We start from the raw sequence: 13,163 nt of genomic DNA, 5'->3' as shown, positions 1-13,163 counted from the left end.
AGTTACCTTACAGTATGATTGCTTATAACAGTGATGATCACTGTTATAAGCAATCATTTTTATAAATGACATCCATTCATTCACAGGGTGTACTATTGAGATAGCTGTGATTAGTCACAGCTATCTCACGGTACAAATGTGCTGTGATTTGCCCTGTCTGTACCATGTGATCACTGTGACCAATCACAGAAAGCATTTCAATAGTACACAATAAATGGCTATGAATGAAAGCCATTCATTGTGTACAACTGTCATGTAATCGCTGTGATTGTTCACAGTAATCACACGGTACCAGGGCCAGCCCTGTGGAACGATCTATCATCTGCTGCATTCAGTGGTGGTTAGTAGGTGCCTTTTTTGTGTTGGTATTAGTGTAAAATTTTATGTTTGTATATTGGATGATATTTCCTGTGGCATGTGATTTCATCTCAGTAATATGGATATAAAAATAAATATATCCCCTTATCTTTTATTGCAAACAGCTGAAAAACATAGCTTAAGTCCTATTAGCTCATAGAAATATATCTTCTTTTGTACGCAAATTTCACTTAAAGTTCCATATCAAATTGTTTGCATTGCCTGATAGTATACACAGTATGAGTCATCTGATCTCAGCTATATAAATAACAAATCATGAACATCAATTTAATTCAAGTGATTTGTAGGCCATGAAGCAGTATATAAATAGATTACTCTTTATGTATCTGTTAGACATTGCCTCCTAGTCCCATGAGTTTGTCTATCCCAAGCCAGCATGCATGGTAGGTCTTGTTGATTGGAGATTGCAGCAGGTTGTTTCAGCCTATTCTGAAACATTACTTGAATCTGTCGATAAGTCCCAAGATAATATATCTTATACATGCATGGTGGAACTTGCTGAGTGATTCAAAAATCTTGAATCTGTTAATTCCCATGATAATATGTCACCTTTTAAAGCTTGTGGTAAGATATCTTCCTGTGTATGTGTCCCTTAATTTCACAACATTTGAGAATCTGCAATTGACCTTGACTTACTCTTGAAGCTTGCTTGGTTAGGTTCCTCCATAAAAGCGCTCTCAAATATCGACTGGAAGGATCTCCAGAACTTTTCTTTAAAATCTCGACCAACGAATACATAGAGAATAGGGTTGATACAACTATTTATAACAGCCAGATTTTTACAGATTGGTATTGCGATCAGTACAACATACTTGAGATGATGGTTGCCACCATAATCCAAAGATAGTTCCAGGAAGAAGAATAAATGGAGGGGAAACCAGCAGACAAAGAATGCAATTATTACAGCGACAGCGATTTTAAAGGGCTTCTTAGATGTAATTATGCGCTTTCTTTGGATACGCAACAGAATGATTGCATAACATGCGATGATAACAGCTAAAGGAATGACAAAACTGAAGATAAATCTTGAATGGCCAGATTCTTGTCTATTACCATAACGGCATCTTTGTCATCAATGTTATAAGTGCATACAGTTCTCTTACCAATGACCTTTGTGTCAGAGAATACAAAATACGGCACACTGAAAATAATTGCTAGAATCCAAATTGCCAGGGCCACATAGGATGCCAGCCTCGGATTTCGGTGATTTTGGCACCAAACAGGGTAAATTATGGAAATGCAACGATCAATACTGATAGCGGTGATAAGGAAGATACTGGCATACAGATTGATGAAGAAAATAGCATCATTCATCCTACACATGAATCCACCGAAAATCCAGTGAAAATTTAGGGCAACGGTGACGATTCTGAATATGAGGACAAACATGAAGATGAAATCAGCTATGGCTAAATTGAGAAACCACACAATGTTAACGGTCCTTTTCATCTTGAAGACTGTGAAATAGATAACCAGTCCATTCCCTATTGTCCCGAGCAGAAAGGCCAAAGAGTGTCCGATCATGTAAATGATACGAAGAACGTATATCAGTCTTTCATCGTAGTCATCGTAATTTGGTGTAATAGGTATATTGTTGGTGGGGACAGAGCTGGTCACAGCTTCTCCTTGGGTGGCATCAGGAGTTGGATATGACAATGTGAAATTCATGATTCCCCCACAACAAAATCAGGATCAAGAAATGCTACAAAATGTAAATGAAGACAGAAAAGTTTAACAGTCAACCTAGCGACTTAGCCATGTAAAGCCTTTGCAAGCTCAGTTTTCCCCTTGTAGAAATAGTGATGACATCATCATGGTCTCCCTTTAAAAAATGTGTATTGATTAGAATAAAGTAAATGTTAGTAGGGGGTTCAACAGGAACAAATGTTGCTTATCAGGTTGCTTTAACTGATATTATTAACAGACTGAAGCTCCTCCTGTTCAGTAGGTATAAAAGTAACAGTGTTTCTATATATCCTGTGCCTGAATAGTGTTTGTAAACACTGTCGGATGGTCCCTTTTTGACAGCCAAAGCTTTCACTTTTGATACATTTAGACAGCAGCTCCTGGCTGTCATTTTGACAGCTGGGAATTGCCAACAATTGTGTGTGTTGAGGGGGGGTGTATGCTTCTATTTAAAATATAATATAATAATATTTACTTACATTATCTTTTTAGGTAAAACCTACACCCTTTTGGATCTATGATAACTTTGTCTTTTTGAAGACTACATTTACAGGCCCCTCTGCCATCTTACAGGCTTTTTGACTATTTATATCTGCTAGTCATTAGTATATTTCTCAATGGAAGTATAACATGTAACAGTAAAACAATAAATCAAACAACACGAGCAAGATAAAACGTAATATATATGACTAACTATATGACTTAAAGTGATACTAAAGTCTTCTTTTCTTTTTTTTATTAAAAAGAACAAACATGTTATAATTACCTGCTCTGTGCAGGGGTTTTGCACAGAGCAGCCCCTATCCCCCCCTTCTGGGGTCCCTCTTCGGTGCTCCTGGCCCCTCCCTCCTGCTGAGTGGCCCCACAGCATGGGGCACCCGAGCCGAGCCGCAGCTCTGTGTGTCCATTCAGACACAGAGCCGCAGCCCGGCCCGCCCCCACCCCCGCCCTGCCCCCTTTTTCTCCTTATTGGCTCACTGAGTTTGATTGACAGTAGTAGTGCCAATGGCGCCAATTGGAAGGGGAGTCCCGAACAGCCAAGTATCTTGTGCAACATTGCTGGATCTAGATGGACCTCAGGTAAGTATTAGGGGGGCTGAGGGTGGCTGCTGTACACAGTAGGTTTTTTATCTTAATGCATAGGATGCATTCGCATAAAAAAACTGCCTTTGCAACCACTTTAACTAAAAAAAAAAAAAAAAATAGAGCTCTAATGTCAGATTACAAATTGTCAAGATTGTCCTTCATAGGGGAAAAAAAACATGCTTATAATGATAAAAACCAATAAAACACAAACATATAATGTGATAACCAGCAACTCTACTGTGAGATACCAGCACAGAAAGTAGACATGTATAAAAACATGTGCTAGTAATAGTAATTAGACATGCAAGGTAATTGAAATTGAAACATAAACATACACATAAAGTCCAAAGAATTATCAAATAAATGCGAGTTCCCAATGGGTGATATAACAGAAAAACAAAGTTGAGCTCAAAGGCACTACACCACTCATGATTCCCACTCAAGGCATCATGCAGTCTACATATATCCCCGTGTGCAGCTGACCACCAGAGACACCGCCACTTTAAATGAAAAAAGTGCCTGCTTACCAGCCGGACCTCTTTTTACAAAATGCCAGTAACACTTTTGGCTTATACCCTACCAGGGCCTTTAAATGGTGTTCATTATAATCACGAATAATCATTATAATAAATGATTGTTAATAAAAAAATATAACTTGTATCATTATTATTTTGTGATAATTACTTTATAGATACATAGGATACTGTTGAAGGACTTATCAAGCAGAAAGCCCTTCAAATAAACCCTTTGTTGGTCTCTACATTAGTTCTGACCGTATGAGTAAAACGACTGTAATTCTGCTACCAAGCAGGCCCAATGTTGCAAAATTACAACGTTCGCCTAAAAACGTTCTACAATTACAAAAAATGTACCCACAAATTACAAAATTACATTTACAAAAAAAAAACAATTGATTTCTGCATTAGAGGCCTCCTACAACAATATCTAAAGGGTGATTTTTTTTTTTTTTGCAGTTTTCTTATATATTTGGGTCTTCTGAGGTTAAATGGTGTTCCTGCCGACTTTCTTTAGGCCATAGAAGGAATCATCCGACTGGAGTGTCCATGTAGTTTGAGCTCGAAAACAAGAAATGCTCCAAAGAGTATAAAATCCAATGACACTTTATTTAGGATAGTGAAATTACACTCATATTTCAATAGATTAAAAAGCACGTAATAGATCTCGCCGGCCGGCATAAAAACAAAAACCCGCTCTTCCAGGACTCATGGTATGCAATGAGTCGGATGATTCCTTCTATGGCCTAATGAGAGTCTGCAGAAACACATTTAACCACTTACGGACCGCCCGTCGTCATTATACAGCGGAACTTTGAAGTGCAATATCGTTGTTATGGCAGCAGCTAGCTACCATAACCCCGGTATCTACTTCTTCAGCAGGTGGTCCGCTTTCAGATAAAAGTGGTCTCTGTGGTAGATTCGCCGCAAGATCACTTTTATCGGTGGCGGGAGAGGGATCCTCCCGCCACTCTCTCTGGTGCCCACCACCGGCATACAATTGCAGGGCAGAAGTGACGTCAAAATGTCACTTCCGCCCAAAGCTCATAAAGGGACTTTTTTTTTTCAAACTACTTTTTAAAATTTTTTTTTAATTGCAAATGTGAGATCTGAGGTCTTTTTGACCCCAGATCTCATAATTAAGAGGTCCTGTCATGCTTTTTTTTTCTATTATAAGGGATGTTTACATTCCTTGTAATAGGAATAAAAGTGACACATTTTTTTTTTAAATAAAAAATAAAAAGTAAAATAAATAAGAAAAATAAAATAAAAATTTTAACGAGCCCCATCCCGCCGAGCTCGAGTGCAGAAGCGAACGCATACGTGAGTAGCAACCGCATATGAATACGGTGTTCAAACCACACATGTGAGGTACCACCACGATCGGTAGAGCAAGAGCAATAATTCTAGCACAACATGCAACCTGTAGAATTTTTTAAACGTTGCCTATGGAGATTTTTAAGGATAAACATTTGTCACCATTCCACGAGCGGGAGCAATTTTGAAGAGTGACATGTTGGGTATCAATTTACCCGGGGTAACATTTTTCACGGTATTAAAAAAAATTGGGCTAACTTTACTGTTGTCTTATTTTTTAATTCAATAAAAGTGTATTTTTTCCAAAAAAAGTGCGCTTGTAAGACCGCTGCGTAAATACGGTGTGACAGATAGTATTGACCGCCATTTTATTCTCTAGGGTGTTAGAAAAAAATGTATATATAATGTTTGGGGGTTCTAAGTAATTTTCTAGCAAAAAAAAATTATTTTAACTTGTAAACAACAAGTCTGAAAAATTGGCCCGGTCTTAAAGTGGTTAAAGGCCCTGGCAGGGTAATTAGCCAAAAGTGTTACTGGCCTTTTGTAAAAAGAGGTCCAGTACAGCTAGTAAGCAGGCACTTTTTTCATTTAAAGTGGCGGTGTCTCTGGTGGTCAGCTGCGCACGGGGATATATGTAGACTGCATAATGTAATAGAATATATAAACAACTCACTCCATCTTAGATTCTCTTCCATTTTGCATAAAGTAGAAGTGAACATTTGTGTGTGTGTGAGTTTTGCCATAATCAGCTTAAAAGTTTGCATAGAACCACACCCTATGAGATACTGTGGTTAAGCCAAATCTGTGTCAGCAAGTCAGCTCTTTCTTGTTATCTAGTCAAGCAGCCTAAGTCTTGATAAGAAAGTACTGAGTGTAAAGTTTGAATAACCCTTAGACATGTATTTTTACTGGTATATATACTACTGTTGTATTCAATAAAGACAAAGATCTTATGAACACACTCCAGCTTGTTTCCTGTGTCTCACGTGGTCTCTCTCGGATCCAAGGATCCCGGTGGTCTGCCTGAATTAACCAAGGATGGTCGTACAGAACCAGATTTCCTTTCACGCGATACCTTGAGTGGGAATCATGAGTGGTGTAGCGTCTTCAAGCTCAACTTTGTTTTTCTGTTATATCACCCATTGGGAACTCACATTTATTTGATAATTCTTTGGACTTTATGTGTATGTTTATGTTGCAATTTCAATTATCTAGCATGTCTAATTACTAATACTAGCGTGACTCTGTTTTTACACATGTCAAGATTATCTGTCTTTTACCTAATAAATGGTTTATGTAATTATTACCTAAAAATGGTTTATACTTCACTGCATGGTCCTAAAATACTATAAAAGTGGAATTATAATCTGTATTTTTACCTAAGTATAACATTTACCACACTTATCTCGTTACAGTCACAAACATAAAAAGATGTAGAAATATTTTCAAGTGTATTTGTACTAGTGTGTGTATATATTTGTGATGTTACTTACTTGGATTTGCAGCTGTTGAGGTTTATTCCCAAATCTAGGCTCTGCTAATGAGCTTTGCTGATGTTGTGGAGTCATATATACACATGCTAAGTTGCAAAAACACTTACCAGATGTTACTTAGCAATACAAGGAATTTTACAATAACGTAACTTCCTCTTTCAAAGATGTTCCTAATGAAATTGTATATATAGCCCAAACTCTTTTTTCTTCTTTTTGATAGAGTAGGAAAGGCTTAAAAGCCCTATCAGCTTATTGGGGAGATTCCCATTCACTTCCTGTGTGGGAAAGGAGAGGAAATGTGAGGGTAATTCCCAACTTCATTTGGGTATACACCAGTAGAAGCCTGTTCAAAATTCTTCATTTTAAAGTGGTGCTCCACCCAAAAGTGGAAGCTCCGCTTGTTCGCACCCTCCCCCTCCTCTGCAATGTTTGCGGCCATCTACAGAATTTCTGGCCCCTGCTGCTTCCCCCCCCCGCTACCTTATGGGAGCCACATAGGTCCTAGAAGACAGCGGGACCATTCACAAAAGCGCAGCGCACCTCGCACATGCACAGTAGGAAACAGGCTTCTGTTTCTGTTTCCATCAGTAAGGATCCGACACCTGCACCCGAAGCCAATAGTTGAATCAGCTTTGGGTGCCGACATTGTGGGATACCTGGACAGGTAAGTGTTCTTATAAAAAGTCAGCAGCTACAGTATTTGTAACTGCTGACTTTTATTTTATTTTTTAATACAGGCTGGAACTCTGCTTTAAGGACATTCATTCAATTTTCTAATGCATTGGTGTTCAGTGGTAAAATAAAATTCTTTGCATTAGTGGTCAGTGGTAAAATATAATACTTTGTATTGGTGTTCTGTATTATAACAACGTTCTTTGCATCGGTGGTCATTAGTAAAATCAAATTATGTGCATTAGTGTTCCTTGCAATGGTGCAAAAATATTTTTTTTATCTTTCTTCCTTATTTATTTTACTTTGTATTTTTTATTTTTACACTGTTCATTGCAATGGTGGTCAGTGATAAAATAAAATACTTTGTATTGATGGTCAGTGGTATAATATTCTTTTTATTGGTGGTCAATAGGAACACAGATCTTTGTCTTCCTCCAGTCAGAGCAACCCCCACACAGTTAGCAAGCATCCGCCAGGGACACATTTAATCCTTTGATCGCCCCTGATGTTAACCCCTTCCCTGCCAGTGTCATTAGTACAGTAATGCCCCGTACACACGGTCAGATTTTCCGACGGAAAATGTGTGATAGGACCTTGTTGTCGGAAATTCCGACCGTGTGTAGGCTCCATCACACATTTTCCATCGGAATTTCCGACACACAAAGTTTGAGAGCTTGCTATAAAATTTTCCGACAACAAAATCCGTTGTCGGAAATTCCGATCGTGTGTACACAAATCAGACGCACAAAGTGCCACGCATGCTCAGAACAAATTAAGAGACAAAAGCTATTGGCTACTGCCCCGTTTATAGTCCCAACGTACGTGTTTTAAGTCACCGCGTTCAGAACGATCGGATTTTCCGACAACTTTGTGTGACCGTGTGTATGCAAGACAAGTTTGAGCCAACATCCGTCTGAAAAAAATAATGGATTTTGTTGTCGGAATGTCCGATCAATGTCCGACCGTGTGTACGGGGCATAACAGTGCATATACTTTTAGCACTGATCACTGTAATAATGTCCCTGGTCCCCAAAAAAGTGTCAAAATTGTCAGTTAAGTGTTCGATTTGTCCGCCACAATGTTGCAGTCCCACTAAAAATCACTGATCACCACCATTACTAGTAAAAATAAAGAAATAAATGAATAAAAATGCCATAAAACGATCTCATAGTTTATAGATGCAGTAACTTTTGCACAAATTAATCAATATACGCTTATTGGGATCTTGGGATATGTAGCAAAATACATATTGGTCTAAATTGATGAATAAATTAGATTTTTTACATTTTTTTATTGGATATGTTCCATAGCAGAAAGTAAAAAAAAAATGTTTAATTGTCTGTATTTTTTGTTTATAGAGCAAAAAATAAAAACCTCAGAGACCCCTGCTGTACTTATTATGAGGGGTTCTCACCATCCCTGTGCTGTGCTCATTATGAAGGGCTCCCACCATCCCTGTGCTGTGCTGACTTCCTCCTGGGGCTGTACCCCTGCTCGGAGAAGTCAGCACAGCACAGGGATGGTGGGAGCCCCTCATAATGAGCACAGCAGGGTACAAATCCAGGAAGTCAGCACATCACAGGGATGGTGGGAGCCCCTCATAATGAGCACAGCAGGGTTACAGCCCCAGGAAGTCAGCACAGCACAGGGATGGTGGGAGCCCCTCATAATGAGCACAGGACAGGGATGGTGGGAGCCCCTCAGAATGAGCACAGCAGGGGTACAGCCCCAGGAGGAACTTCCCTCCATGTGCTGTGCTGACTTCCTCCTGGGGCTGTACCCCTGCTGTGCTCATTCTGAGGGGCTCCCACCATCCCTGTGCTGTGCTGACTTCCTGGGCTAATAAACTTCATCATACCGAATAATCATAATTAACGAACATTCTTATTTTGTCCAATTCTGAATCTCCCATCGACTACCAGTACCAGTCTCCCACCCCCATATTAAAAAAGGTCATTTTCCCAACCCTCACTCAGCAGCAGAAGAAAACCTCTGATTAGTCAACAAAACACCAGTCACGTTTCCGTTGTAACGGAATTTGGATTCGAAATTCGTAAATTTTATATTTCGTACAAAATTCGGAAGCATAGCAATTCGTATTTCGGATCCTCCCGAATGTACGAATTTATGGAAATTCATACGAATTTTTGATTCATACGAAACAAAACGCACATGTCTAACAGAGTCCTGACCTCAATCCAATAGAACTCCTTTGGGATGAATTAGAGTGCAGACTGTGAGCCAGGCCTTCTCATCTAACATCAGTACCTCACAATGCACTTCTGGAAGAATGGTCAAACATTCCCATAGACACACTCCTAAACCTTGTGGACAGCCTTCCCAGAGGAGTTGAAGCTGTTATAGCTGCAAAGGGTGGGCCAACTCAATATTGAACCATACGGACTAAGACTTGGATGCCATTAACTTTCACATGTGTGTAAAGGCAGGTGTCCCTAAACTTTGGTAACATAGTGTGTATACATATATAGATATATCTATATATAGATATATATATAGATAGATAGATAGAGAGGTAGATAGATAGATAGATAGATAGATAGATAGATAGATAGATAGATAGATAGATAGATAGATAGATAGATAGATAGATAGATAGATAGATAGATAGATAGATAGATAGATAGATAGATAGATAGATAGATAGATAGATAGATAGATAGATAGATAGATAGATTTTTTTTTTTTTTTTTAGTATATGAAATATAACAGGTAACAAGGACACCATGCTAACATGAAGTTTCCTAACTGCTCCAGTTACAGTAAGTTGAGGTTATTTAGAAGTTAATTATGCAACCGTGGTTATAACAAAGTAATAAAATGCTGAAATAATGTTGCAATTCCTAAAAAGGAAACGTTGTTTTGACAACAACCTTGGTGTAGTATACAGTTTATGATTGGTACACAAGCAACTTTTTGTAATCCATGCTGCTAATAATGATGTTTATATTTCAATATAAAGCCAGCTATGAGTTTCTAACATTTACTTTCGTATGACCATGACACAACTTTCTGTGTACAGAATTCGAACTTCCTCATCTTCTAATACAGGGGTCATCAACCCCCGGGCCGCGGCCCACTGCCGGGCCATGGCCTGTTTGCAGCCAGGCTGCGAAGGCTGCACTGTTTGATGAGCGGTGGCATCAGAGCGAGCAGGGAGATGACATCATCTCTCATTGTCCACCCGCATCACCGCTGTTCAGTGCTCACAGCGGGCCCGCTATACTGAGGTGAGCGAGCAGAGAGATGAGATCATCTCTCACCGCCCGCCTGCATTACTGACACAGCGCAGCAGAACACCAATGCACTGCTGGAGGTGAGGCATCATCTCTCACTACCCACGCCCCGCGCCCTCCCCCCCATTACCACTGTTCTCCCTCACTACCCACTACTCCAGGCTTGCCTCTGAACTAATGCGCACACCTGTGCTGCCACCACTGCAGTGACAATCTTCCTGGGGTGGCAGGCGACGTGGCAAATGACAAGCTGCATCTGATGGCAGATCACGTGGCAAGTGACAATCCAAATCTGGTGGCAGGTGACATGGCAAGGGACAAAATGCATCTGGTGGCAGGTGACGTGGCAAGTGACAATCCACATCTGGTGGCAGGCAACGGGGCAAGGGACAAAATGCATCTGGTGACAAGTGACGTGGCAAGTGACAAGCTGCATATGAAGGCAGGTGACATGGCAAGTGACAATCTGCATCTGGTAGCAGGTGACGTGGCAAGGGACAGAATGCATCTGAAGGCAGGTGACGTGGCAAGTGACACTCTGGCACATTCTGCATTATGGTGAGTTGAACTATTTCATTATATATTACAATGTAATAATAGAAATAATGCGCTTCAATCATCCTGACACCATATCAATGATTGTGACGGGATGATTGAAGCGCCAACACCAGCCATTGCCCCGATAAATTGCCAGTGAAAAGCCGCATACCCCCCCACACGGCCCTTGGCACAATTTTCTTCAACAGCGCCTGTCCCCGGTGCCAAAAAGGTTGGGGACCACTGTTCTAATAGACTATACAGAGGCTTCACAGATCTAGCTAAGTTTCAGTTATCCCCTGCATTTTGGCTTGATACTAAAGAACAAACAGAGAAGCTGGAGCTGATGCTTGATATGTATGATCTATTTTGTAACATTTACAAAGTATATTGTATGTGTGCATCTACAAAGAACTCAGAAGAAAATCACCCCTAGGATTTTTTAAGAGATACACATATAACATAAAAAAAGTCGATCAATGTAAAAATGGTTTAAAAACAAAAAAATGCACCAGAAGCAAAGCAAAGGGGGTTATTTACGAAAGGAAAATCCACTTTGCACTGCAAATGCTCTTAAAAGTGCACTATAAGTGCACTTGGAAGTAAAGTCGATGTAGATCCAAGGGGAACATGCAAGGAAAATAAAAGACAGCATTTTAGCTTGCACATGAATGGATGATAAAATCAAGAGAGCTTCCGCTCATTTCAGATCTACCCCTTAGATTTAGAGCGACTGCACTTCCAAGTGCACTTCCAGTGCAAAGTAGATTTGCCTTTCGTAAATAACCCCCATAGTGTGTTACAACTTCTTCTTCTCAATACATAGTCACACATTTATTCAAACACTATTCAGTAAACCGCATATAAATCAATAAAAGAAGTCGAAGAACATCATAATTTCAACACGTTTTCTAAAACATAGTTCACTTCATCACAAGTTTGATGTTGCTGAAGGGATGTCTATAATTAAATCCCAAATTACTCCAATCCATTTTTATTCTCATGTTTTCTATAAAATGATCGACCTTAACATGTTATATGTACATTTGTTGTATGGCCTTCTAAAAAATTCCAGGGGACTTAAGTGAGTGTTTTTGTATTGTATTTGTGCATTTATATACAAAAAAAAAGATTGGGAGCCCTTAATTGTGGACAATGTTAGTCCAGTACCTCATCCTGAAAAATTCATAAACACAAACCCTAACTGAAGGACTATAGCGGTACCAAGGAGTAAAAATGTATCAAAAAAGTTTATTATACAGAATAAATATGTTGAAAAAACAGGTCAATTTATGGCCTTCTAAAAAATTCTAGTGGACTTCTTTGTAAGTGTTTTTTTTTTTTTTTTTGGATGGGGGCATCTTGGCCTTTGTGGTAAACCCTTTATTATATATGATTGTATTTGTGCATTTATAAAACTTCCTTCTCTAGAAGTCAGGTAAGCAAATAAAAGCTCTCAGAAGCACCAAAAGGTTTTGTATATTTTTTTATTTATTTATAATAGTCTTTTACAAGATATAAAGAAATACACACAATTATATACAGAAGTGTATCCCTTTGATAAGATAAAGATACAATGTAAGTAAAATGTAATTATGTTTAATTCAAACCCAAACTTGTTAAACCCAAACGAATGCTCATGGCTTTGGCTTTTCTTGTATTTACTCTCCTATAATAAGAATCTATTATCTCTATGAGTCACTTGTGCTCTAATATGATCTGAAATACATTTGTTTGCGGATGGGTTTTCATCAGCAATGTATTGGCCAATTTTGTGAATCATATAATTCTAGTCTTTTTGGAGGTAGCATTCAAGCTCCACTAAATTTGTTAAAATCAACAAATAGTCTCAGTTAATCAATTTTACAGTCAGGAGTGTGGGGACAGGAATTATTGGACACTATTGTCCTGCTTTAATAGGGATGGAGCGATGCATGCAGCTTTTTTTCCTCCAATTTTTCAAATAAATGAATAATGTAGTAATACAATCTTATATTGTACATTTGCGACTAATGCCATTTGTGATGTCAGCAGTTACTGCTTCTCGCATTCTTACCTCTGACATATTTCAATAGTTGCCACTGCACACATATCCGATGGGCCTGATATCAAGGCATGAAGTATATATAATCCAAAAGATAAAGCAGCACTCATAGGGCTTAAAAGGTGAACAACACACAGGGGTTGATTTACTAAAACTAGAGAGTGAAAAATCTGATGCATCT

The 13,163-nt window shown here is 38.9% G+C and overlaps 1 pseudogene; it reads right to left on the bottom strand.

Annotated features, from left to right (window-relative positions):
* Positions 1 to 366: 366 nt before the first annotated feature.
* On the bottom strand, positions 367 to 6,552 carry LOC141109965 (chemerin-like receptor 1; annotated as a pseudogene).
* Between the last annotated feature and the right edge of the window lie 6,611 nt (positions 6,553 to 13,163).

The sequence above is a fragment of the Aquarana catesbeiana genome, linkage group LG10, assembly GCF_042186555.1.
Source record: "Aquarana catesbeiana isolate 2022-GZ linkage group LG10, ASM4218655v1, whole genome shotgun sequence".
NCBI lineage: Eukaryota > Metazoa > Chordata > Amphibia > Anura > Ranidae > Aquarana > Aquarana catesbeiana.
The sequence above is the reverse complement of the archived record's forward strand: the minus strand, read 5'-3'. Positions and strand labels throughout refer to the sequence as shown.